At 37.3% G+C, this 21992-nt stretch overlaps 1 protein-coding gene across 7 annotated transcripts in view; it reads left to right on the top strand.

Moving 5' to 3' along the window:
* The first annotated feature begins 1271 nt into the window (after positions 1 to 1271).
* NSD3 (nuclear receptor binding SET domain protein 3) overlaps positions 1272 to 21992 on the top strand; it is a 117296-nt gene continuing 96575 nt past the window's right edge. For all 7 annotated transcript variants that reach the window (XM_045460155.1, XM_045460173.1, XM_045460164.1 and 4 more), the window contains exon 1: positions 1272 to 1645. The gene's annotated coding sequence lies outside the window, so the exon portion shown is untranslated. The remainder of the gene's footprint in view (positions 1646 to 21992) is intronic.

Genomic DNA, 21992 nt, shown 5'->3' on the forward strand with positions numbered 1-21992 from the left:
TCGCTGTCTCTCTGCTGCTGTGTTTCCTTCGTACGTTCACGTCTCTTGTACTGCAACATTCTAAGTCATTACCACCAGGCCCCAGGAAATATCACCAAATTTCGCACACTCCTGCAAGGCTACTTTACTATGTCACACACCTTCTATTGTTTAACATAAATTTCCTAGAAGGGGGAGCGCTTAGAGGGTTACAGAGAATTTGGGTCTCTTTTCCTCTTCTCAAGCTTGAGTGAGCTCTGTGGAGGACAAATGCCCTCCCGTCCCTGGAAGCGAAGGTCTGGCTGTGAGCAGCAGAGGACCCAGGCACGTGACGGACACTGAGCCCTCTCGGTCCCTGGGGTCCGGGCTGCAGTCGGCGTTGACGACGTCCTCCTGGTTACCCACAAGCCTCCGGGCCCGCAGTGCGAGCAGGAAGAAGGCGTGCGGGGCCCGGTGTCTGCCAGGGAGGTCAGCGCTTCCTCATAGCGACTGAGATGCAGCCACGGCTTGAGATTGTGGGGCGGGACGGGGTGTGGGGGCGGGGAGGGGGGCATCCGGGGCTCACATCCGAGGCTGGATGAGCGACTATCCCCCAAGGCTCAAAACTGAAATTGCTGCCACGGATTCCAGACACAGACTCCTGTGAAATAGGGAGCTCTTCTCTGACAGCTGTCGGACAGAAGGCAGCCAAGGCTGCACATAAATGGTTCTTCTCTTTCCCGGTCATCTTAACCGGGCACTCGTTTGTAGGTTATTTCTAACATCTAAGGAGTGTACAGCAGTGTCACTCTGAGGAATACCATATGGTGTTTATTATGTGCTATTATTTAATAAGTATCAAAACACGCACGAACACAATTTTACCTCACAGGCCCAACCTTTAACCTAGCTTTCTAAAGTCTTTTTTTTTTTTTTTTTTTAAGCTCCCCTTCGTATCATTCCTTCCTGTCTTTGCTTTTATCGCCTGCGGTCTCACTTCTCGTCTAGACTCTCTCGGGCAGCTCCTCTCCGCCCCGCTGACTACCTTCTTCCTCCTTTCGCACCCCCTGCCCCCAAACACGGAACTGCATTTCCCGGCAGGCGCCGCGGCCAGCGGCCAATGAGAGGCTGAGGATTTGGCGGCGGCGGCGGCGGCGGCGTTCCGAGAGCCCGGGTGGGGGGGCTTTGTGCGCGGCGGCAGCGGCGGCGGCGGCGGGAGCGGGCGGGAGCGGGCGGCGGCGGGAGCGGCGACCAGGACGGAGGCGGAGACCGAAGGGGACTGTCCACTGGTCGCTGCGGAGAGGCGTGCGAAGGCCGAGTAGAGCCCCGAGGACCTTGCTGCTCCGGCGCGGCCGCCAGCCACAGCCTTCTCTCTGGCAGCAGCGGCTGCGCGGCGACCCCCCATCATCCTTCCACCGCCCCTGGCCACCCCGTCTCCCGCAGCCTTCCTCATCTCAGCTTCACGCCCGGCCTGGCCGGCCGCGGCCCTCCTCGGTGCCGGCAGCCATGGCAGAGGCGTCCGGCGCGAGGAAAATCTAGCCCGGGGATTTCATGCGGCCTAGCTCGGTTCCGTCTCCTCCCCCCGCAGCCCCGGCGGCTGCCCGCACCCCAGCCCCACTCCGGGCCTCCGTGTCTCTCCTGTGATCGTACTGACACGGCCGGGGGGTTAGAATGGAACAAACTGAAGGTAAAGTTAATGCGTCTGTGTGTGTATGTGTGTGTGCTGGAAGGAAGGGCTGAGGAGGGAACGACGAGGAGGGAGCGACGTAGGGATGGGACCCGGGTAGAGAGAGAGAGGGAGACCCTAACAAGGATGGGAGGACAAGCTGGTGGCCAGAAAGGGTTCGAGGGGAGCTCAGTAGGAAGAGCAGAGGGCCAGGTGGGGGGTGTGGAGATTGGGAGGTGGGGCAGAGGAGGTAGGATTGGGATGAGCGATGGAGTGGCGCTGAGGTGGGAATTGGGAGTAAAGGTGGGATGGGGGCGGGGATAAAGATGGAACGGGGGAGGGGCAGGGAACGAGAAGAAGAGTTAGGTTTGGAGATTAGAGACCTGGGTGAACTGAACTAGGTTTGGGGGTGCGGTGTGGAAACTTGAAGAGTCTGGGGGAAGGGGATAGAATTGTATGGAGAAATGGGGCATCAAGAGAGGAAACGAGGGGATGGAAGTAAAGGAAAAGGTGGGTTAGGAAAAGGGATATAAATTGTTGAGACAGGATGCATAGGAAGATAGGACGTAGACTCAGGAAACTGGAAGACTTAGAATTGGCATAGGGAGGGAAATGCACTGAATGTTGAGAAGGATGAGAACTATCGACCAAGCATCACAGAGTGGGAGGAAAAGAAGGGGAAGGGGGTTGTTAAAGGAAGGGAAAGCCTTTTGTTCCTATATTTCTGTGTATTCTGGGCCTTTTCTTTCAAGGCTAGAGAATGTAGAAGCTAGTGGTTCTAGTGTTATGATTGTTGTGAAATGAGGAGGTGTGGGGTTTTACTGTTTTGAGGGAGGAGGAAATGTGTTAGTGTTATGGTGTCAAGACAGCAGAGACATGGCCATAATTTGATGGTTTTGCTGAGGGAGTGAAGACTATTCAGATTTAAAGGGGGTAGGGGCAGCCATGTTTGCTGCCAGGCACTGCAGTGTAAATAAATTCCTTCTCTCCGACAGCAGTATGAATGTGGAAGGGGCCAGTTCAGATTGTCAACCCCCTTTCTTTCTATTCATGAACTCTTCCCATACATCTTGTGGTAATTTAAAATTATTCATAACCACCAAAGGAGGTAGTGATGTTTTCCATCTTGTGTGTTTTGCTGCTCCCCCCACCCCCTTTCCCTCTTCCTTCTGGTTGCAAACAAGGCATGCTAATGAACTGCAGTGTAAAATTAACCCTTTTTATAAAGTTGAAACTGTATGTTTACTGGTTGAAGGAATCATTGCTATCGTATTTCAAATGTGATCATAAAAAGTCTTAAATGTTGAAAATTCATTTGTTTTAGAAGCTTCGGAAGCAGTCAACATGTTTTCTGAAATTCTTTAAGTAAACAAGGAAATTGCATCGGTTATTTTTCTTGGGCTTGTGTTCTTGGCAAAGCACTGTGTGGGGGTGAGAAGGGGTAGAAAGATCCGCTTGTGGTAGGTTATGTTCTTGCTGGATTTTGAATGTTGGAAAATTAGAAGTAGGAGTATTTTACAATGATGTTACCAACAGTTCATGCTCATAGGTGACGGGTGTGTTAAGAAGTGTTTTTCTTTTAATACGCTCTCTCTCCTCCATCCCTTCTCTTTGCTTCATGGGTACAGGTCAGTACAGTCTCCAGATGTCAGCTCAGCACAGTGTAATGATCTATGAAGTAGGCATGCAGTTCTTAGAGCCTCAGTGAAGTGCCGGATTTTTGGTTTTTTTTTTTGTTTTGTTTTTTGGTGAGAACTTCAGGTTACTCTCAGGAAAGCTACAATAACGCTTTAATGTATTAAAATGTAACTGCTTATGTAATTTGAAATGGTTACTGTTCTAAAGGTTTAAATCCTGACAAACTTACAGTAGATACATTGTTAAGTGGAGCCTATTATATTTTCCTATTGAAAAGGATTAAATGTGTGTGTGTGTGTGTGTGTGTGTGACCTTTTATTTTTGTTTTATAGTTGTAATTGGGGTAATTCAAACTTTAATCCATCATGTTGATTTTGAAACTATTCTCTAATACCAGGAAGGTGTGTTAAAATTGTAATATGATGGACTCAAACCAGTTGTACTGCATATTGATTTAATCTATCTTAATGCAATATCCTTTCAGTTGTTATATAGAAGTTTAGGAGGTGTTCTTGGTGTGTTGAAAAAATTAAATTGAATATTGTTAGAGTAATACTTTATGAGAGTACTTTTAGTTTAAAGGCCAGATTCAAAACTTGATGTATTTTGACTTGATGATATTCAGCCTGAATTTTTAATGTTTGTTTGTTTATTTATTTTTGAGAGAGAGAGATAGAGAGACAGAGAGACAGTGCAAGCAGGGGAGGGAACAGAGAGAGGGAGACACAGAATCCGAAGGAGGCTCCAGACTCTGAGCTGTCAGCACAGAGCCTGATGTGGGGCTCTCGTGAACCACGGGATCATGACCTGAGCTGAAGTTGGCCACTTAACTGACTCAGCGACCCAGGCGCCCCTAAGCCCAAATTTTAAAAAATTCTGTGAGGAAAAGTTTCACTCAAAAAAAAAACTATTCAATATGCTTTTTTGGAATTAATTTTTATGGAGATCTCATTTTTATATCTTCCACTCAGTTGACATGTTATTTGTAATTAACTGGTAAAATTGTGTGCATGAACTATCACTGCCATAAATTTAGGAAAATGAAAAATTCTTGTATATTGAAAGAAGAAAAAAACTCATGTTGGAAGCTTGAATTACTTTTTTTAAAAAGTGTATTCCTATGTATTCAGCATTTTGTCAAAAGCAGCGTCCCCTGACTAGCTGTATTGAGTATTCTGGCTCTTTGGATAGGTATCCACATAATGAAGAAGGCTATTCTAGTTAGATAATAATTAATTAAAACCCAGACTTTGCTGTGATTACCGTGTCTGTCAGCCCACCTGCTACCTGTGATAGCTTTTTTTTTTTTTTTTAATCTTACTAAATATGCTCTTTCCTATACTAATCAGATTGATTCAGTTTTGGGTAAAGGAAATTGGTTGCCTTTGAGATGGTCCTCCTTGAGTGAATTGTCAAATCTGATTCTAAAGACACTCAGTTTCTGAAGTTTATGATATTTATCATAATTATAGCAAAGCTGCTAATAGTTGTCTTCTTACAGTATGTTATGCTAAGTGCCTTACACGTATAATTTCCTTTTATCCTACCAACAGTTGCATGAGGTTAGTACTATCGACTCCTTTTTAGAGACAGAGAAATTGAGGTTAAGTATCTTAACAGCACACAGATGGTAACTAGCAAAGCCAGTATTTGAATCCAGGTCTTTTCTAATTATATAACCTGGATCGGCAGGTCTTTTAGTTTCTTTTAAAAAATTTATAAAGGTAAAAAAAACTATGAAGATAATACATGTTCATTATGTAAATATTATAAAAGGCTAAGAGGTAAAAAAAAAAAAAAAAAGTTAGCACCCCATTTCCCCCAATAACCATTTTGAAGTTTCTTCTGAAAATATCTATATTTTCTATATATTCTATTTCTTCTAGAAAATATCTGTACATACATATGTATATCTGTCTTAAAATACATTCAAAATGGGTCATACTGTCTGCATTTGCTGTTGTGGTGTTTGGGGTTTTTGTTTGTTTGTTTTTGGTTTTTGCTCTTGTGTTTTAATAGGCTACCTGGGACATCCTTTTAAATTAGCACATATTTGATCTACAAGTGTTTTTAATTAAAAAAACATTTTTTTAAATTTTTTGAGAGAGAGGGAGACAGAGCATGAATAGGGAGGGGCAGAGAGAGAGGGAGACAGAATCCTAAGCAGACTTCAGGCTCTGAGCTGTCAGCACAGAGCCCAGTGCCAGGCTCGAACTCACAAACTGTGAGACCATGACCCAAGCCGAAGTTAGACGCATACCTAACTGAGCCACCCAGGCACTCCTACAACTTTTTTTTTTTTTTTTTTTTTTTTTAAAGGGTCTTGTAGTGTTCTATTGTTTGGAATATTGATTAACAGGATGTTAACTATTTTTACTATTGTAAGTAGTATAGCAGGTCCTGAATTAAGTACCTAACAGCCAATTTAAATGGAAGAGATATAATCCAACTACTTTATTTTATAAGAGAGAAAACAGAGGCCTAAGGAAGTTAAGTTCCTTTGGTGACAGATCTGTACCTGGCTCTTTATACTACACCACATTACTTCATTTATTATGAAGGTATTTGAGCTCTCTGTAAAAGCTCAAGGTGAAGGGGAATATTCAAGGTTAGGCACGTTTAATATAATGAATGCAAAAGGATTAAGTTGCAGTGAGGCAAAGGATCTTGTTTCTTTTTTTCATACTTTGTTCACTATGTTGTACATATAGTATATGCACAAAGCATTCTTACATGCATAAATGAACCCTGTCTAAGGATCTTAGAGTTTGTGTTTTGGGTAACGAAATGGTTTTGGCAGAATTTTTTCTGTTTTAATAAAATTATCAATGAAATAAAATAGCAGTGAAATGAAAAAAATAAGAGGTCCATCGTGGTCCTAGAAAGGAACTTGGAAAGAAAATGGAGTCACTAGTAAGTTTTTAAAAATGAGCTAAAAAATGGCTCATTGAAAACAAGTTTTAAAACATCTTAGCAGGCACCACTGATTACTTTATTTTTAATTATTTTTGTCAAGAAGAAAATAAGTTACCATGGATACTTATTCATTGGATTCTTTTGAAACAAAGTCAGTTTTAGACACTTAAAAATTAGAATTATCAAAGCCTTAAAAAGATTTAAAATTTGGTGTCTATAAACTTTGTTTCTTGATACAATGCTGTTTTTAGTTTTACTTTAAAAAAAAAAAAAGTAGAGTCTGTTGTTTTTTGAAAGAGCAACTAAGATGATTTATTCCTTTGTTAATAAACAACATGTCCAGCATTTGAGTTTTTAAATGAATGGTCACCTTTATTTCTGCAGGCTAATCTTTTTATAAATGTTAATAAAGGTAGATTTAAGAAATTGATTATACTACAACTACCCAACACGTTTTTAAAAAGCTTACAGAGTTTTAGTTTTGGTTTTTATTGTTGATTTTACTAAGTACCTAGTAAGTACTTTCAAACACTTCGTATTATGTTGTGCCTGCACAGTGTGGCATAAAATAAAGGTAAAAGGCATATTTAAAATTTTGTGAATTTAGAGAATGTTCAGTTCTGACTACATGGATATGTGTTATTACTCCTAAAATATATCTGCCTATCGATGAGATTTTGAATTTGCAAAGCTCCTTGAAAAATGATTCTTGACTTATTTTTAAATTTATTAAGATGTGGATCTGTAACTCTTTTTTTACTAGGTTCCTTTTTTCATGTAGATTTAGAGCTACATTGAGGAGAAAGTGAAGGGAAAATGAAAAAATTTTGTATCCTTTACATTTCAACTGTATAAATGTATGAATTTATTATCTAATAGTACCTTGCACTTATGACATCTTCTAAGATGTTTGATTGAATTCCTACATGATAATTGGACTTGTTTTTAAAATGTGAAGTTGGAAAGCATAAAAATTATTTAACCCAAATTTAAAGATGGGAAAATTGAGGTTTCAGGAAATCCTTTGGCCGAGTAGATTGGCATGTTAGGTAGAATAAGGTTTTCAGAGTTCTGTCTGATTACTTAAAATTTTTTTTTTAGGGATGCCTGGCTGGCTCAGTCAGTAGAGCATGCGACTCTCCATCTTGGGGTCGTGAGTTCCAAAACCCCACGTTGAGTTGGAGCTTACTTAAAAAAGACACTTTTAGGGGCGCCTGGGTGGCGCAGTCGGTTAAGCGTCCGACTTCAGCCAGGTCACGATCTCGCGGTCCATGAGTTCGAGCCCCGCGTCGGGCTCTGGGCTGATGGCTCAGAGCCTGGAGCCTGTTTCCGATTCTGTGTCTCCCTCTCTCTCTGCCCCTCCCCCGTTCATGCTCTGTCTCTCTCTGTCCCAAAAATAAATAAACGTTGAAAAAAAAAAAAAAAAAGACACTTTTAAAAAAATATGTGTGTTTCTTGACTTTTTCTTCATAGCCTACATTATCCTTACTTTAATAGATAAACATTAAATAACAGTAAAGTGTTTTTCTACCATGGAACATGCTTTTTGAATTTTGTATGATGTATATACATACATCTTGAAGTACATAGATGGATATTTTAAATTTAAGAAATGTATGTATTCCTGGGATTTTGTGAGTCAAACAAAACTTGGTTTATCAAGTTGATTTGAGATGAAGAAGTCTTGTATGGAGGCTTGCCTTTAACTAGTGGCATTTTGGTTGTAGCCAAGACAGTATTGTGTCTGTTGAGTCTTGTGTAACTAATATCTCTTAGCTATAGGGTCTTGAGAAAACTGTACATTTAAACACATACACATAAAACACCTTAAGAAAGAAACAATTTTAAACTTTTAAGTTGTGAAATATGACATATAAAGAAAAAAGCACAAAACCTAAATGTACAGGGTACCTGGGTGGCTCAGTTGGTTGCGTGTCTGACTCCTGGTTTTGGCTCAGGTTATGATCTCACACGGTTCGTGAGTTTGAGCCACACATCTGGCTTTGTGCTGACAGTGCAGAACCTGCTTGGGATTCTCTCTCTCTCTCTGTGTCCCTCCCACTCTCTCTTTCTCTCAAAATAAATAAACAAACTTGAAAAAAAAAAAAGACTAAAAAAAAAACCTAAATGTACAGTATAAACAAATAATTAGAAAGTAAACATTATGTAGTGACCACTCAGGTAATAAACCCTTTAAGGAAAACTACAGAGACTGCTTCATTGGTTTTGTTGGTATTGCCTTGATGGTAGTTGGACTTTCAGGATAACAGTATGCTGAAAGTAATCTGAAAAATTAATAATGAGGGGTCAGGAAATGTAAAAACTGAATCACCAGTTACTGTTATTATCAAAAGGGTTATCTAAGCAATTAAAAACAAGTTTCCTACCAGTGTAGTCATTTAGTGATTTGAAATCTTAGTGCTATATTAATGAATGTGAAACAAAAAATGACACTAAATTCTATAAGAATCATGCCATTTTATACAAAGTGGTTTTTTTCAGAGTTCATCTCTTACAGTTTTTTGTAGAATTTAATGACTACTGATTTTTAGATTAATTTGCAAACTCTAACAATGATTTTTGCTTAGAAAATATCAAATTTGAGTTATTAATAATATCCTAAGCTAAGTATCTTATTTTATAAAAACTGCTTTGACTCTCTTGCTTTCACATTAATTTAACTATTCAAGAAGTATTAACCTGAGAAGTAATCAGTAGTGACATTCTATTTTGACACTTCATCCTTGATACCTTTTGATTCTTATCTTTTCTGTATTTTGTCTAGGTGAATCAAATTTTTTTGAAACTGAAGAAACTTACTTGAGGGTGCTTCTTTGTCTTAGCAGACTGTTTTCTTATATGTTTGGAAGTGTTAAATGTTGATTTTCGAGGATTTTGATAACAGAGAAAATTGAATTTTTTTCCTTTCTGACTACCTGTTGCATACAGTATACTTGCATAAAATTCTGCAGTGTGGACTTTGGAAAAGACATTTTTGGAACACATTTTTGGAACATATCTACGTACATAAAGTAAAACCTTTATTTGGTGATTGTAATTTTGTTACTTTTTAAGCTTTTTTTTTTTTTTAATGATTTCTGCAGAATCCAAATACGTTAGCACATAGTATTTCATATTTGGTTGTGATGAGAACCTTTTTGCTGTGCTTTACCATACCCTTGAATTCCTTCCTGTAATGCTGTAGAATGTTGTTCTTTTTTATTCTGGCTAATTTTCCCCTAGCAAAGATGATAAGTAATTATTTAAATCTTGAAATGAACATACATGTTGAGTTTTCCTAGATGTGGAAGCAAATGTGATTTGATATAATAATGTTTTAAACCTAGATTAGGTAGTTTGGCTTTGTGTATGAAGTAGAGTTAATATGCTTTTGGCCAGCTCGTGGTTTCTGTGTTAACACCTGTAAAATTAAGCGTGGATCATTAGAATTTATTTTATTGGGGATAGAATTAGTTAAGGTTTTAAACTATGAGGTTAATGTATTAATTAAGGTATTGGACACATATACATACATGCACACACATAATACTCGTGAGAAATGCTGATGGCCCTGTTTTTATTTTTTAATGGAAAATTTGTACTTTTCAAAGTGGCTACTAGTTTAAAAATAACACTTATGTTTAACTTATGAAAGGATTTTTATTGTAGAGAAATTGAAGACTAGTCAGATATAGAGAAGATTAAGATCACTTGAAATTCTGCCAGTTGGAAGTAGCGATTGACATTTTGTTCTGTATCTTTCCAGTGTTTTCTCTTATGCATCTATGCATTTTTTTTAACAAACTGCAGTTGTACATTAATATTATTTTGGTAACATGGTTTATTGTGAAATTAATTTTTTGAGAATGTGATTTTTTGAATTGACATTTAATTTCATTGTATGGGTATGCCATATCTGTTTACCATTCTTCTATTGATGGTATTTTAGGTAGTTTGCAGTTTTGGGATATTATGATTTGATGAACATCCTTATACATTAAAAAACAAAAACCTTTATGACTGTGATTATTTCCTTACAACAGATTCCTAGAAATAGAATTACGTAACAGATATGAACATTTCAAAGGCTTTTAACACGTATTGCCAGTTTGTTCTCCAGAAGGGTTTTTTTAAATAACAGTTTTGTTGAGAAATAATTCACATACCATACAATTCACCCACTTAAAGTATACAATGCAGCATTTTTTAGTATATTCGTAGAATTGTGCAGTCATTACCACAATTAATTTTAGAGCATTTCCAGAAAATTTTGAGCTAGTTTAAACTCCGAGCAATATCAGAAAGGCTTTGTTAAATTTGTGGTTTTTAAAGTGTAGTGCACTGACTTTGGCTCAGGTCACGATCTCGCGGTCCGCGAGTTCGAGCCCCGCGTTGGGCTCTGGGCTGATGGCTCAGAGCCTGGAGCCTGCTTCCGATTCTGTGTCTCCCTCTCTCTCTGCCCCTCCCCCGTTCATGTTGTGTCTCTCTCTGTCTCAAAAATAAATAAACGTTAAAAAAAAAAAGTGTAGTGCAAATATATAATAACACAATCATTTATGTGATAACATATTTTTTCTTTGTGATCACCATTTTTTTTTTATTTCCAGCTTTTTTTTTTTTTTTAATATTTATTTTTGAGAAAGAGAGAACAGACGAGCAGAGGAGCAGCAGAGAGAGGGTGACAGAGGATCTGAAGCAGTCTTCATGCTCTCAGCACAGAACCCAATGCAGGGCTCGAACTCGTGAACCTTGAGATTGAGCTGGCTTAACAGACTGAGCCACCCAGGCATCCCCAAATTTTAGTTCCACATTTACTGAGATATAATTTACTGACACACACTTTATATCCATTTATGAGTGAGTTTAGAAAGTTACTGATGAAGATGCTCATATCCTATGTTCAGAAATCCTGACATAACAGAGTTTAAGTTTATGAAACAAAGTATGTGGCAGATTTTTTACAAATTATAAAATCATTCTCCAGTCAAGATGCCTTTATTGAGAGAGTGTTGTATATGGTTTAAAATATGTTTCTTTTCGTTCAAATTTTATTTAGAAACATTTTATTTTAGAAAATGGCTATAGAAAGTGTGCTATACCTGAATAATTAACTATAGCAAACTTGTCACCCTAAAGAAAGTATGGTTTTCTTTTTATTAAGAGAGGTTTGCTTTGCTTAAGTGACCTTCACCCTGAAAGTTGTTCTGTCATTCTGTTTGCTTTAAGCCATTTAACAAAACATCTTTTTTTTTCCCCCAACTCCATGGGCCTGTGGAGTATAGGGCAAGAGTCCCACCTTAACAACTAAGGCTCAGTGTTGTCATCCCTGGAGATGAAAATATCTACTTTTTGGAGTTATAGTGATCTAAATTAGAACTGCTAGAGTGTATCTGGAACTGGACCAGGCATATAGCTGATAATTAATGACTTAAAAAAATTTTTTTTAACATTTTTATTTATTTTTGAGAGAGAGAGAGAGAGAGAGAGAGAGACAGAGTATGAAGTGGGGGAGGGAGAGAAAGAGGGAGACACAGAATCTGAAGCAGGCTCCAGGCTCTGGGCGGTCAGCACAGAGCTTGAGGTGGACCGCAAGGTCATGACCTGAGCCGAAGTCAGATGCTCAACTGACAAGCCACCCAGGTGCCCCCCAAAATTATTTTAATGTTTATTTAGAGAGACAGAACACGAGCAGGGAGGGACAAAGAGAGAGGGACACACAGAATCCAAAGCAGGCTCCAGGCTCCAAATTGTCAGCACAGAGCCCCATGCAGGGCTTGAACCCATGAACCGCGAGATCATGACCTGAGCCAAAGTCAGAGAGTTAACAGACTGAGCCACCCAGGTGCCCCGATGACTTTTTTTTAATATAAGAAAAATAATATTTATAAAATGAACTAGACTTTAGTCCCATGTTTAATAGATGAAGAAATGAATTCATCTGGCCTAAAACTCAGTTTCAAAGAAGTTAAAAGTGAATGTTAACTAATACTTGAATAGAATCTTTGCATGGGTTATGTGAGTGTTTCCCAGTTGTAAGAATTCATGCTGGTACAAGTACGAACATGAAGTTAACTTTCCAGTCCAAATTTACTTCCACTGTTGTTATTACAACAGCATGGTGGCTATAGCTTCACCAATGCTTAGTGTTCTGATTCAGCAAATAGCTGATAGTGTAAAATTTGAGTATATGGTATGAAGTGTCTTACATTCTAACTTTTATTGCTTATTTTGAAATGGAATGTTGAATACAATTGATCCTAAAATACTAAAGTGATAAACCTGATGAACCAAAAACCAAAAACTGGTCTTTATAGGAAAGATAAACTTAGTAAATTACTATTTTAGATATTATAATAAGTTACTTAGTATTTTAAAAACCACATATCAGTTCTGTGATGCATTCTCTTTTTGTCTTGCTGTGGTGAATGGAGAATACAAGGTAAAGTCAAATTTGAACATTTACAAAATTTTGAGAACCAATCTCAAATCATTTTACTATAACTTAAAAGTTTGTTGGTGAAAGAGGTAGGAAAATATGTGGATGAACTTGTTAGGTTACTAGATTTCATAGTGCATGGAGCAAGATGACTGATTGGAGTTACTTATTTTGTAGTAATTTTCAGTATGAGTCAATACCCTTGATGGAAGGGATTGGAAAATAATCTAAATTTTCTTCAAGTGTTAATACCATGTCTGCTGTGCCGGGTGGGGTCAAGAACAAAGTGAAGAGCATCGAGGTTAAACCAAGTAGATAAGGGAAATATGGTATATTATAGTAACTTTTATATTGGTATAGGCAATTCAGTAGTACTGAGGTTTAGTCAGGAAAAAATAAGAACCACAAAGCATCCTAAACTATTGTATAACAATGAAATCATAGTCAATGAAATTTGTATAATTGTATTCAATGACACACTTACTAGTCCATTGAAATACAATATAGGGTGGGTTTTTTTTGTTTTGTTTGTATTTCATTAGTTAATTGTGTTTTATTTCATGCAGGTCACTTCCTAATACAGGATATTTTAATATCCTTGACCCTTATCCACACATTTTTTGTGGAAAATTTTTAAGTGAAAATTTCAGAAAATATTTGTGGCAGTAACACTGTAGTTAAACAGATTGTGTGGTAATACAGTTACGCTTTTAAAAACAGTGTTGCTCTTTTATTAGTAGTATAGACTCAGAAAAATTAAAATAAAAATTAGAAGAAAATGTGCCACTTCTGTAATGCACCTTTATTATTTACTTAGAGAATTTGGTAGAAAGAAATATGGTAGAAAGAAATATGGGGCTGATTTTACCCCCTAAAATTTTATTTATGTAAATAGATATTGGTTGTCAATTTCATATAATTGTTTGCTCTTTCAAATAATGAACATCTTTATATAATGTTAATGTTAGGTAAGACCTTAAAGTTAATTTTTTTAAACCACATATGTTTCTGTCAGCATGAAAATCCAAACTGTACACCTATTTATTGATAACTAGGAGGAATCACAGCCCATTTTCCATTGTTTGGGGTCTTTTCAGGTTATCTGGATCATCTGATTTTTAACCTCTGCTATTAGATATACACAAAAGCCTAATTCTGTATCCCTCAGAATTCATACAGCTAAATTAGAGGTAGAATCAGAGTTAAAATTCAAGTCTCATTACGAAAGATGGATGTCAGAGTAGGTTTTGCTTATCCCAGACTTATCTCAGTCTGTCTTATTCTAGAATATAGATCTGATTACTAAACCTCTTATGTGACTTCTTTCTGGCTTCACAGTACTACTCACCCATTCCTTTAAAAAGTTTATGACTGAGGCGCCTGGGTGGCTTAGTCAGTTGAACATCTGACTCTTGATTTTGGCTCAGGTCATGATCTCACAGTTTGTGAATTAGAGCCCCACATCGGGATCTGCCCTGACAGTGCAGAGCCTGCTTGGGATTCTCTCTCTCCCTCTCTGCCCCTTTCCTGCTCACTCGCTCTCTTTCTCTCAAAGTAAGTAAACATTAAAAAAAAGTAAAAAGTTTATGATTAACGTTATTTTTATAAGCTTCTTTGGAATATTTTTGTTTAGTTCAAATATGAAAAATAATTTTTTTTGAAAAATAATTTATATCAGCACTGTCCAATAGAATTTTCTGTGATGATGAAATGCTTTATAGCTCTGTTGTCTAACATGGCAGCCACTAGCCACATATGGATATTGAACAATTAGAATGTGGCTAATGTACTTGATAAATTTTATTTAATTTTAATTTGTTTAAAATTAAATAGCCACATGTGGCTAGCACCGATTGAGACATTTTTAAAAAATATTTTTTAAAAAACTTTTTAAAAGTTTATTTATTTATTGTGAGAGAGAGAGAATCCTAAGCAGGCTCTGCACTGTTAGCACAGCCCATTTTGGGGCTTGAACTCCGGAGACATGAGATCATGACCTGAGCTGAAACCAGGACTTGGATGCTTAACTAAGCCACCCAGGTGCCCCAGGTTTATATATTCCTATATATATAATATATTATATAATATATTATAATAATATAATAATTCCTAAATATATAAATAATATTTATATATTATATATTCTTAATAAAGGAAAGAATTAAGTAGAGGTGGGCATATTTTTCACATTATTTGCTCTTGCAATCTATTTGTGTGTTTTTGTGGGGTCAGGTTTTAAAATCTCATTTTTCCAAAATACTCAGTGTCTTAGTGAATAAATCTAGTCATAGAAAACAACTTAGTAATAGCTATTTAAAAGCTAACGTGTTTTTAAAAATTCTTTTAATTGATTCAATTAAGTGACTATAGACTGCCAACCAACAGAATAATTTTATTTCTGTAGTATTCTGGAATAGTTATGGTTAAATAAGATTTCAAACTTAAACTTTTCATGTTACATGGAACATTTGATTAAATTATTATTAAATTTTTTTGCTATTGCTATATCTCAGAAGTCTCTGAAACAAAGAGAAATTGAAATAAAAGATATGCCTAATGATCACCACTTGTCTTCTTTAAATCTTTCTATATAACTAATTCCTGGTTTTGATTGTTAAGCCTTTTTTTTTTTTTTTTTTTTAAATCAGGCTAGCCCCTCAGTCATTGTATCCTATTACCCTGTTTTATAGTAGTTTATCACTATCTGAAATTTTCTGGTTTATTTAAGCTCCATGAGACTAGAATCTTATTTCCTTTGATTTCCCAGAGCTAGAACAAGATCTGCTGTATAGTTGGTGTTCAGTAATGAACCATTTCACAAACAAAACAAAACAAAACAAAACAAAACAGGATTCTGTGAAGAATAAGATAAATATTTGGAATAACATGCCAGTTGGAGTCTGGAAATAGGCAAGGTGAGACTCAGCTTTTGATTATCTTAGTGATGCTGGTGTAGGTAATTTAAGGTAATTATTTTTTTTTTAAGTTTATTTATTTTGAAAGATAGCAAGTGGGGAAGGGGCTCAGAGAGAGGGAGAGAGACTTCTAAGCAGTCTCCACACTGATACAGTGCAGAGCCTGATGTGGGGCTCCAACTCAACGAACCATGACATCATGACCTTAAACTGACACTTCACCGACTGAGCCAGCCAGGTGCCCCTAAAGTGATTAATTTAGAATGATTTTGTATAGAAATGTTTCTCTGTGAACTTTTATTTTATTTTATTTATTTTTAAAATTTGTTAACGTTTATTTACTATTGAGAAACAGAGAGAGACAGAGCACGAGTGGGGGAAGGGCAGATAGAAGGGGAGACACAGAATCCAAAGCAGGATCCAGGCTCTGAGCTGTCGGCATAGAGCCCGATGTGGGGCTCAAACTCACGAACTGTGAGATCATGACCTGAGCCAAAGTCGGACGTTTGACTGAGCCACCCCGGCGCCCCTGTGAACTCTTATTTTAAAAACAAGCTTTTGTCAAGGCCCCTGGGTGGCTTAGTTGGTTAAGTGCCCAACTCTTGATTTTGGCTCAGGTTGTGATCTCATGTGCTGATGCTGCGGAGCCTGCTTGGGATTCTGTCTCCCTCTCTCTTTGCCCCTCCCCTGCTCACTCTCTATCTCTAAATAAATAAATAAACAAGTATATAAATAAAAACATTAAAAAAATTTTAAAACAAGCTTTTGTCTAGACATACATACATGTACTAAATAAATCTCATCCACATAAAAACATCATAGAGTTGACAAAATGGAAGGAAAAACTGAGAAAATATTTACACGGTCAGTTTTTGAGTATTCAGCCTCATTTCATAACTTCTTAGAGATGAAGGGGTTTACTCAGAGTCATTTATATACCATTGGCTGAAATGGTAGGAGAACTACCTGCTCCTGATTTTCCAGTATGTTTTAACTTATGATCTATGAATGAACATCGCTGGGTAGCAGACATAGGCACTTTAACTGATACAAGCAGTATTTGGCTAATAATGATTTGAGTTATCTCCAAGTTGTTGGAAATCAAATATTCTTTTACAGTAAATTAGGTGATTTAATTTCTAATTTTAAAATGTCAACAAGGTAAGTGTGGAAAGGATTTTATTTTTACTATTTATTTCTATACGTACTCTTAAATAGTTAAACAGTGTTTTAAGATGTGAATGAAAGCCTTTTTATTTAGGGAACTTATTATTTTACCTTTACAAAATACATTTCCACTTAGAGGTTATTCATCACTACATATTGGCTTAATGTAGTATTTTTGGATGGCTGTGTGAGGCTTTTCTTTTTTAACTTGTTCATTTATGTTTAACAGAATTTTAAAATATGGTTCTTACCAGAGTGCTATCTTTATTAGTGCAGATTTTCTCCACCTCCCTCTACATATTTTTGTGAAAATCGGTCACAAAATCTAGTGTGGCCCAGTAATTTTAGTTGCCAGAAATTGAAGATCTTAAAAACAGTAAGTATTTTAGTAATAAAACGACCTATAACATTGTGTCCTGTCTGGGAATGGCTTTACTGCCATTTCATTATTTGTATCACATCTATGACTAGAATGAAAGTAAACTCTAGAGCATAGAAAGCAGCAGTGACTGTGCCAACAAAATGGGAAGAAGTATTTCCTTTCTTCTGCATGTATAAAAGGTGGCAGCCACACCCTACCAGCAATTTAAATCTAATGGCTTTTTCTGGCTGTCCAGGGACAAATTGTAGGTCACATTACTATATTTGTATCCATACACAGGAATATTTGTGTTGTAATAGGGTAAGACTTTTTAAAGTGATATTTCTGTTTCAGATTCTCCAAATCTTAGGTTAATGGATCTATGGTAATTCCCCTCCTCCCTGTTTGTGCTTTATAGCGATGTTAGTGGAACTAAGGACAACAAAGTGAGTGGAAATGCTTTCAGAGAAGACTCTATTAGTTTCCTGTTGCCTCTGTAACAAATGATGTCAAACCTAGATGCCAAACGAAATTTAAAACAACAAATTTACTATCGCATACTTCTGGATGTCAGAAGTCCAACATGGGTCTCTCAGGGCTAAAATCAAGACATCAGTAAGGTTGTATTCCTCTGGAGTCTCTAGGGGAAGAATCTGTTTTCTTGCCTTTTTCCAGCTTACAGAGGCTGCCTGCATTCGTTGGCTTCTGGTCCCCTTCTCTACTTTCAAAACCAGAAGTGTAGTGTCTTCCGGCCTCTTCTCCCTCCCCTTTTCACTTATAAGGATCCTTGTCATTACGTTGGCCCCAGCTAGATAATCCAGTATGCTCTCTCCATTGGTAAGATCCTTAATCACGTGTGCAAAGTCCCTTTTACCACATAAGGTAACATTCACAGGTTCTAGGGGTTAGGATGTGGGCATGTGGGTGGGGGGGGGGGCATTATTATATCACAGCCTCTGTGCAAGTTGAAGATACTGATTTTGTTAATTATAGTAACAAGGGATGTTTTCTGAAGCAGTAAGCATTGCCTTTCTGAATTAATACAGACATGACAGAAAGTGTTTTAATGGTCAGTGAGTATAGCATGTGGTAAAGAGTGCAGGTCATGAAGAAAGATTGCCTGGGTTTGACTCCCAGCTCTATCACTTATTATATGTGGGATCTTGGACAAGACACCTAAGCTGTTTTTCAGTTTCCTCATCTGTGAAATGGAGATGCTAACATTCACTTTAGTTTTTCTGAGGGTTAAATGTTGTAATTCTTGCCAAGCACTTGGAACATCACATCAAAAGTGCTCAGTAAATGATCCTGTTTTACTTAAAGCATCTTTAAAATATTTTTCATTGGAAATTTCAAGAAATCCTTATATAGATTAAAATCTGGGTGTATTCTGAGATGAATTTTTTTTTTTGTTAAACATTTTGAATACTCAGAAACATTTCATATTTGGGAAAACATCTGTGCATACTAGTCATTAAAAACTAGGGTACAAACTGAATAAATGAGTATTTCCTTGATTAATAATTAGTGAATTGTATTTTTTCTTTTGTAAAACGTATTGAAACTTTTATACTCATTTTAGAAAATACAGAAAAGCAAAAGATAAAGCAAAAAAGAACAGAATGTATCCATAATTCCATTCAGAGATAGTAAACATTTACATTTTAGTGAACATCATTTTAGGGTAGTAGTTTTCAACCCTGGGGTGATTTTGCATCCAAGGGGACATTTGGCAAAGTCTAGAGACAAATATTTTTTGATTCTTAGTACTGGCAGATGGTTCTACTGTCATCTAGTGGGCAGAGGCCAGGAGGCTATCACGCATCTTACAACGCACATGACAGTCCTCCACAATAAATTACCTGGCCCAGAATGTTAGTAGTGCTAAGGTTGAGAAATCTTGTTTCACAGTGTGAACTCATTGATAAATGTATTGCCTTCTTAGTCTAGTTCTCAATCATATATTTGAATTTTGGATCACTTCTTGATCAGTGAGTTATAGAAAGCCTAGATACTAAAGACCAAATTTGATTTGGTAACTCATATTTGGCTCTTGAGAAATGTTAATAATTTTAGAGATTAGTATAACACAGCAGTTTGATGAGGTTTCCAAAGAAGGTTTACACATTAAAATTACCTGCATAATTTTAGATTATGAAGTTGAAATCCTGTTAAGCAAACACTAATGCTGTGATTTTGGGCTGTACTTTTGACTATATTTTGATAGTTAAAATGTATTTTCTTCTGTCTTCATTACTTGGTTGGAAATGAGTATTTAGTAAAACAACAGTTATAATTTTCTTTGGTCTTTTCTGTCATCTCTGCTCTTGATCTTAGCCAAAAGGCCGAGATGCGATTTTTCTGTCATCTCTGTATTTCATTTAGCAGTCTTTCTCATTTACTTACTGCACTAAGGGGTAGGCATACAACAATTAACAAAATGTAAAAAAAAGTACCTAGTACTTCTTCTAGAATTGAAGTACAGTTGACCATTGAACAACATGGTTTGAACTGTGCAGGCCAACTTGTACACAGATTTTTTTGATAAATCTAGTTCTGCAAATGTATTTTCTCTCCTTTTGGTTTTCTTTGTTTAAAAATTTTTTTTAACGTTTTTTATTTATTTTTGAGACAGAGACAGAGCGTGAACGGGGGAGGGTCAGAGAGAGGGAGACACAGAATCTGAAACAGGCTCCAGGCTCTGAGCTGTCAGCACAGAGCCCGATGTGGGGCTCGAACTCACAGACCGTGAGATCATGACCTGAGCCGAAGTTGGCCGCTTAACCCACTGAGCCATCCAGGCGCCCCTCTCCTTTTGGTTTTCTTAACATTTTCTTTTCTCTAGCTTATTCTATTGTAAGAATACTGTATGTAATATGTATAACATACAAAATGTATGTTTATGTTGTGGTAAGGTCAACAGTTAGCTGTTAGTAATTAAGTTTTTGGTGAGTCAAAAGTTATATGCACATTTTGGACTGCACTGGGTGTCAGCACCCCTAACTGCCATGTTGTTCGAGGGTCAACATGGTTTGGTTTTGTTGGTTGGTTGCTTTTTCCATGATGAAAGATGGCACTGCTATCCTTTGCCTTGGAGATTAAAGATAAACATGAATTTCAGATATCTGAACACATTTGGCAGTTCTCAGAATGCTGAAGTTACTCAAAGACACCTCAAATATAGCTGGGCATTCTAATGTAAACTGATTTTGTTTTAATACAGGCTTTGTGTTAGTCTGTACATGATTAAAAAAAAAAAAGGCAAGTCATTTTATTAGAGTTCTAGATTCTTCTTATGTATTATGCTCAGTGGTGATAATGTTATGATAGTCTCTCTTAATATCATTAGTAGTGACTGCGGTTTTTATACACTGAAACAAAAAACAGAGATTCATTTCATTATATACCTACTGCTTTGAAAAATATCCCTAATATGTTAATAGTTTATATACACCTGTAGAATTATTAGATTCATGGTAGTGAGTTTCATATTAAATACGGTTGTGTAAATATTTAGTTTTCTGGGGGAAAAAATCTCTTGTCAGTCAGTGACTCTTGTGTGATGTGTTTATATACTGTATTTCTAGCACTTAATAAAATGTCTTCTATTCTGATCTGATGAAAAGATTACTTGATAAAATATAGTAAGATTACAAAGTAACTTTTGAAATCGTTTAAAAATAATTGGGGCAAATTTTGTTTTGTTGTGTTTTCCTCTTAGTGACCTGATAACCTGCTGCTAGTTTGGTTTTGTGTTGGACATATAATCAGAGTGCAGGTACTTTCTAGCCTAATTCGTGACCTTTCTTAAGAAGGAAAAAGCGGGGCGCCTGGGTGGCACAGTCAGTTAAGCGTCCGACTTCAGCCAGGTCACGATCTCGCGGTCTGTGAGTTCGAGCCCCGCGTCGGGCTCTGGGCTGATGGCTCAGAGCCTGGGGCCTGTTTCCGATTCTGTGTCTCCCTCTCTCTCTGCCCCTCCCCCGTCCATGCTCTGTCTCTCTCTGTCCCAAAAATAAATAAACGTTAAAAAAAAAAAAAGAAGGAAAAAGCAAATTTGTACAGTCAGTTCTAAATGCATGCTCCTAACAAACAGCCTGTGGTATTTCACTAATACTAGTTAGTGGTTATAGCTCATATTAAAATATTTACAGGGACACCTGGGTGGCTCAGTTGTTTAAGCATCTGACTTCAGCTCACGTCATGATCTCATGGTTCGTAGGTTCGAGCCCCGCGTCGGGCTCTGTGCTGACAGCTCAGAGCCTGGAGCTTGCTTCAGATTTTGTGCCTCCCTCTCTCTGCCCCCCACCTCTCAAAAATAAATAAACATTAAAAAAACTTTTTAATAAAATATTTACATTGTCAAGCCAATTCTGTGGCCCTTTACTGTGGTACTCCCTTCTGTTTACAGTTGATTTCTTTATTGATAATGAGTCAGGCACCGTAGTTAGCCTGGAGATTCAGAGATGAAGTAGGCCACTGTCCTTAATATAGACTTCCAGTCTTTCCATATTGTCTGGCATCTGAGTTGTTTTTATTTCCCTAAATTGTGTAGTTTCATTACATGCTTATAATTTAGTTTTGTAACATATCAAGAAAGATTCTTCTAGTAATCTAGATATTTGGAAGCTATGCTATTAAGAGGCCAAGTAAGTTTTATTTTTTTTAAGTAAGCTCTACACCCAACGTGGAGCTCAAACTCATAACCCTGAGATCAAGAGTTGCGTGCTCCACCAGCTGAGACAGCCAGGCACCCAAGAAGCCAAGAAAGTTCTTAGCTGAAACCCTTTTAGATAATGGTTAATGTAGGTATTGCAAAGGCGCTCCCCTCCCTTTCCACAGGTTAGGACTTTTTTCCCGTAAGTCTGGAAATGTCTGAAGTCCCTAGATCCTCTCCCACATCCCACAGCTTCTTAACCCTGGGCATTTTCTTTTGCC

Source organism: Leopardus geoffroyi, chromosome B1, assembly GCF_018350155.1.
Source record: "Leopardus geoffroyi isolate Oge1 chromosome B1, O.geoffroyi_Oge1_pat1.0, whole genome shotgun sequence".
NCBI classification, from domain to species: domain Eukaryota; kingdom Metazoa; phylum Chordata; class Mammalia; order Carnivora; family Felidae; genus Leopardus; species Leopardus geoffroyi.